This window comes from Mesoplodon bidens (assembly GCF_964165515.1).
Source record: "Mesoplodon bidens genome assembly, chromosome: 6".
Classification (NCBI taxonomy): domain Eukaryota; kingdom Metazoa; phylum Chordata; class Mammalia; order Artiodactyla; family Ziphiidae; genus Mesoplodon; species Mesoplodon bidens.
In genome coordinates, this window is record NC_138162.1 from 57,680,766 (window position 1) to 57,687,068 (window position 6,303).

Consider the following 6,303-nt stretch of genomic DNA (forward strand, 5'->3'; position numbering starts at 1 on the left):
TCTTTTATCTTTAGTTGTTTTTAAGAATTTTCTGCATTTTCAACAGTATTTGTCTAGGTATGAATTTAATTTCTCCATCTTGGAACTTATTTTGTTTCCTGAATCTAAATATTTATATTTCTCTGTAATTTTGGTAAACATTTCAGTCTTTGTATTTTTCTCAAACATTGCCTGTCAGTCCTCTAGTCTCTCATTTTCTCTGTTCTTTCCACCTGGTACTTCTGTTAGATTTTATGTTAGTCTTCCCTTACTCTATGTCTCTTAACATCTCTTGCATATGCATTCTCTTGCTCTCTCTTACTCTTTCGCTCTCTGTCTCTTTCTCTCTCTCATTTTGGGTAATTTCTTCATGTCTATTATACAGTTGACCAACTCTCTCTCTTCAGTTGTGTTCACCTGCTGTTTAACCCTTCCAATTAATTTTATTTTTAATGACTATATTTTTATATCTTTCATTTCTATAATTCTACTTTGTTTTCGAAAGTATATTTAAAAACACTTCTTTATTTTTATTTTTAAATTATCATACAGCAAAATTGATTTTTTTGTGGGTGCACAGTGCCATGAATTCAAACACCTATACAGATTCATGTATCCACAACCACAATCAGGATACAGAACAGTTCCATCACTCCAAAAACTCTCTTTATAGTTACACCCTCGCCTTACCTCTAACCCATGGCAACCCACTGATCTGTTTTCCATCACCACAGTCTTTTTTATTTTCTGCCCAATCACTGTTGGTTATATAACTCTTTTTGGTATTCAAAGTCCCTTATGCTATTAGACCTACATAATTAATTTCTTTACAATATAGCTCCAGAAAAAATTTCTCTCTATATATATGTTAGCATATTTTCCATTAAGCTCAAAATTACTTGTGTAATAGGATTTATGTAATTAAGTTCTCCATTATCTCACGTTCTTAGGAATATAATCTGGCTCTCTATCTTTTTTTTTTTTTTTTTTGTGGTACGCGGGCCTCTCACCGCTGTGGCCTCCCCTGTTGTGGAGCACAGGCTCCGGACGCGCAGGCTCAGCGGCCATGGCTCACAGGCCCAGCTGCTCCACGGCATGTGGGATCTTCCTGGACCGGGGCACGAACCCGTGTCCCCTGCATCGGCAGGCGGACTCTCAACCACTGCGCCACCAGGGAAGCCCAGGCTCTCTATCTTTGCTGACATTTCTTTATGGAAGATTGTTCCCTTTTGAGTTTTGTATTTTGGAAAATGAGTTCATTTTAAGTGGGGCTTTATCCATAAAAATCCTATGTAGCCTGGGCTTTAGGTGAGTCCTTCCAAAGCATTTTGCTTCTGTTTCTTTTTATTTATTTATTTAATTAAAAAAATTTTTTTTTGGCCATGCTGCGTGGCTTGTGGAATCCTAGTTCCCCAACCAGGAATCAAACCCATGCCCCCTGCAGTGGAAGTGTGGGAGTCCCAACCACTGGGCCCCAGGGAATTCCCAACTTCTGTCTGTTTCTATCAGGCCTCACAAAAATATTACCAGTCTGTTAATTTCTTGACTTGGAGTGCCCAGACCATGCAACAAAAATAAATACCAAACCAACCTGAAGGCAGACTTTCTCACAAGATGTTTCTCCTGACCCAAAGCCACTTATGGTAGCAAATGGCACAATCTTATGCATTCTCATGTCCCCCCTGCAATATTTTCTAGGACCTCCTGGCCATTGGTTTATAGCTCTTTAAGAGATCCAATTCTGTGTGGGAATTTTGATTCCGATGTCTTGCTTTCTTGGTCTCAAAGTTCTTATCTCTGTCAGTGAGTGGCTATTACAACCCAAATCTTGATTCCTGATATCAGAAGCTCCCCTTCCCATCCTATTACTGCTTTTTGTTTTCTGTTCCCTCTTGTTTTGGGGCCCTTGGAAATTCACTTTATTGACATCTCGCCTATACACTTAACAGAGTGCTATATTTGTCAGCATTTCTAACTTTCTGTGGTAAAAGATTTTCACATCTTTTAGTCTTCCATATTCTTGGAAGAGAGAGAGAGAGAGAGAGAGAGAGAGAGAGAGAGAGAGTGTGTGTGTGTGTGTGTTGTGATTAGGAATACTAACAGAAAATTAGGGGAAAAAATATCACCAGCCTAAACCAATACCTTTTTTGAAGGTATGTTGACTTTAATTTATTGGCTTCTATTAACTAAGAAATAATAAGTAGATCAAAATCTCGTAATGTTAGCTCTAAGCAGTTTTCCATTTTTCACAGTAAAATGACAACCTCTGAATAGTTAACCCCCGTGTTTTTCTAAATGGGTTGAGAAAATTATATGTTGAAAATCTGGTATTAAAAATAAATCCTTATTAATCAGCAATATCAACCAAAACAATCTCATGCATTATCAGATAACTCTCTTTCTGCCCTGAATTTTTTTCTCTGCTTCAATCTTGCTATGATGTTTAATGTATATTTTTTTCTTTTTAGTGAGTCAGGATTGTTTGTTCATGATGTTCAACAGTTACTGAGGCCTGTCTGTATTGCTGGTAAAAGTGACTCACATACAGCGCTTGGGTTTGTTAAGCAAGAGTAGTAGAGAAGCGGTTTTGATGAAGGTATGGAGAGAAGCCCAGACTGCCCCTAGGACAGGCAGCATCTCTGTGAGCAGCTGAAAAGGGCTTTCTTCTCCCAGCGACTTGGATTCATATTTTCCATCTCTTCCCTTTCCAGGAGCATTTCCTTCTAATTCTACATATTATGTTATCAGTAGAGGACATTTTAGATACTGGTTAAGCACTGGACCTGGAGATTTCTGAGGGGTAGTCTTAGGTTACATGCTTCATGCTAATTTGTCGATATAATCCAAGGATCATCATCCTGCAGCAAGCCTAAGCATGCCTCACCCATCCTCACTGGCAGCCATACTCTAAATAATATACTGTCCCTGTATCCACCTTTTGAAATAGCCTGCAATTGAAGTCATCTAGCAAAGCAGGCTCCACTCAGTGCCACAGAGAGAAGCAGGCAATTATGGAATCTTCCTTGTCATTTGCAGTCACCACTCAGGAAGAAGACAACAGAGCTCACTTTGTCTTTTGAGATGGTTGTGCATGTAGTTGAATTAATCTTCTCCCCAGTAGCTTTTTTATTATTTCAGTTTTCAATTCTTCATATGCACCTCTGTCACTTTTGAAATTTATCTTTTGGTGGGAATTTCAGTTTCTATTCAGATAGTGGCTAATTTCATTTTAAAGTAAACAAATGTTTATTACATGTTGATATTTCTGCTCTTAACCTAATCATTTGCTTTTATAACGGACGGATTCAGTTTTATTAAGAGCCCTTTGAGATAATAAGAAGGATTTGCTAATCTAGCCACTCCTTCAGGCATTCCGGGTTCTACTCTTGGATCAAGTTAAATTGATCCAGTAAAACTACATACATGGATGTATTAAGAGCCTCTACTGAAAACAGTAAATAAATGCAGGATTATAATACATCATTTGATTGAGAAGTGTTAGGTCAGTAAGTCAATATGGAACAAGGAACAAGTTGCTATCTTAGTTAAGCCCCTCCCAGGATGGACTTCATTTACTATAGAGCAAACTCAGAAGACAGTTATGGTTATTGTCAGGAAATTTATCATCTGCTTTGGCTGCCCAGCAGCAGAACCACTTTTTATGTTTGTGGAATTCCTAACCCCAAAATTATTTGGTTCATATGGTAGGGTATACTATAGGAGCTAAAAGTGTCAGATAATTACTTTCCCTTCCTCTTTTGCAGCTGGGGCACAGATATGTGACCTCGGCTCTACCAATCAGATGCTGCCAGATGCACTGCACAGCTGCACTAGTAGCTGGAAGTGGCAGTATCCAGTGACACTGAAGGGAGCGATTTTATCTCCACATCAATTCTGAAACATGCTTCCATGTATTTTTTGTTTTGTGGTTTGGTTTTGAGCCTGTATATAAGTCCCTTATAGTAGATTCTGTGAGCTATCCCACTGTCTGTTTAGTGACTTAGCTGGAGATGGCATCTGTTTCTTGCATGTAAGAATCCAGACTGACAGTGATTTCTTATACACTTTACTTAAGGATATTGTGAACTTAACATGTTGCCTCATTTCTAGTAATGAGCACTGTAACACTTGTCATACTTTTGTTTTTATTATTCCTGGCAGCTAGAAATCTCAGAATCAAATTTGGAACTTGACTATAGTACAGAGAGTAACTCAACTCTTACAGTTAGTACAATTGACTCATTTTCCTTTGCTTCCAACCCAGCCTCTGCAGTTTTTCAAATTAATTCAGTTTGTATTGTGGTGTCATTGGTTGTAAGCAGCCTACCAGAAAACTCCACAGGTCTTTTCAGGCCCACGTGGGTTCCCCAAATGCTCATTTCTTCCTGGTGGCAGGCCTCTATGTCCTGGTCTTCTTTCCTTCCCCTTGTAACAGTAATAACCCTTCTTTTCCCCCTTCACACAGCTGGCAAAGGAGGATGGTGTAGTCTCTCCAGCCCCTCACTCTCTTCTCCCTGGCTCCTAATAAAAGCTCATTTAAGGATTTCATAGTTAATAATGATAGAAAAAATTATAGCAAAATATGAACATCCAAGATTCTAAAATCTGGCAATTTTGTGTGATGTATGATTCTTTCTGAGATGGTTAGTAAAAGTGCTATTAGGACTCTGCCTCCCTTTTAATTTTCAAGCTTCACTAAACGCCCTCCTACTCTATTAAACTTAAAATTGTTTTGTTATGAAATCGTGCAAAAAAATTTTAAAGCTCAACTCTGTCCATTATTTTTAAAATTGGAATTGCATTGGGTAGTTTACCTTGAGGAAAACTGTCTTTCTAACAGTGAGTCATTCCATCCATGAGGACCTCTCTATTTATTTAGGTTTTCTTTAGTGTATTTCAATAAACTTTTATATTTTCTCCATAAATCTATTATACATGATTTCTTAGATTTTTCCTGAGCGACCTTATTTTTGTTGCTATTATAAATATGATCTTTAAAAAGTATATTTCTAAATGTTATGGATTGTATATAGAGATACAGTAGATTTTTAAATATTAATCTTTTTTATTGAAGTAAAGTTGGTTTATAATATTGTGTTAGTTTCAGGTATTCAGTATTTTTGCAGATTATATGCCACTATACGGTATTACAAGATACTGGGTATAATTCTCTGTGCTATACAGTATATCCTTTTTCCTTTTTTAATATCTAGTAGTTTGTATCTGTTAATCCCATACTCCTAACTGTTCGCTCCCGCTTTCCCTCTCCCCTTTGGTGGCCACAAGTTTGTTTTCGATATCCATGAGTCTGTTTCTGTTTTGCATATACATTCATTTGTATTATTTTTTAGATTCCACATATAAGTGATATCATACAGTATTTGTCTTTCTCTTTCTGACTTATTTCACTAACCAAAATATTCTCTAGATCCATTCATTTTGCTGCAAAATGCAATACTTCATTCTTTTTTATGGCTGAGTAGTTCCATTGTGTGTGTGAATACACACACACACACACACACACACACACACATATGTATTTCGCGTATCTTCTTAATCCAGTCTCTGGTAATGGACGTTTGAGTTGCTTCCATGTCTTGGCTATTGTAAATAGTGGTGCTATGAACATTGGGGTGCAGGTATCTTTTTGACTTGGTGTTTTTGTTTTTTTTCAGATAAATACCCAGGAGTGGAATTGCTGGATCATATGGTAGGTCTATTTTTAGTTTTTTAAGGAACCTCCATATTGTTTTCCATAGTGGCTGCACCAATTTACATTCCCACCAGCAGTGTACGAGGGTTCCCTTTTCTCCACACCCTTTCCAACATTTGTTATTTATAGATTTTTTGATAATAGCCATTCTGACAGGTGTGAGGTGATACCTCATTGTGGTTTTGATTTGCATTTTTCTAATAATTAGTGATGTTGAGCATCTTTTCATGTTAATCATCTGTATGTCTTCTTTGGAAAAAATTTTTTTCAGGTTTTCTGTCAGCTCTTTGATTGGGTTGGGTTTTTTTGATATTGCATTGTATGAGTGGTTTGTATATTTCAAATAGTAACCCCTTGTCAGTCACTTTATTTGCAAATATTTTCTCCCATTCTGTAGGTTGCTTTCCTCTTTGTTGATGGTTTCCTTGTGCAAAAGGTTTTTAAGTTTAATTAGGTCTCATTTGTTTATTTTTGTGTTTACTTCTTTTGCCTCAGGAGACTGATCTGCCAAATATTGCTATGATTTATGTCAAAGGGTGTTTTGCATATGTTTTTTTCTAGGAGTTTTATGGTGTCATGTCTTATATTTAGGTCTTTAAATCACTTTGAAT

General features: G+C 37.0%; 1 pseudogene across 1 annotated transcript in view; it reads left to right on the forward strand.

Annotated features, from left to right (window-relative positions):
• Positions 1-3,877, forward strand: part of LOC308619286 (LLGL scribble cell polarity complex component 2-like) — a 28,015-nt pseudogene extending 24,138 nt beyond the window's left edge. Inside the window, exon 2 of the transcript in view lies at positions 3,744-3,877. The product of the transcript in view is annotated as an LLGL scribble cell polarity complex component 2-like (transcript). The remainder of the gene's footprint in view (positions 1-3,743) is intronic.
• Positions 3,878-6,303: the final 2,426 nt, after the last annotated feature.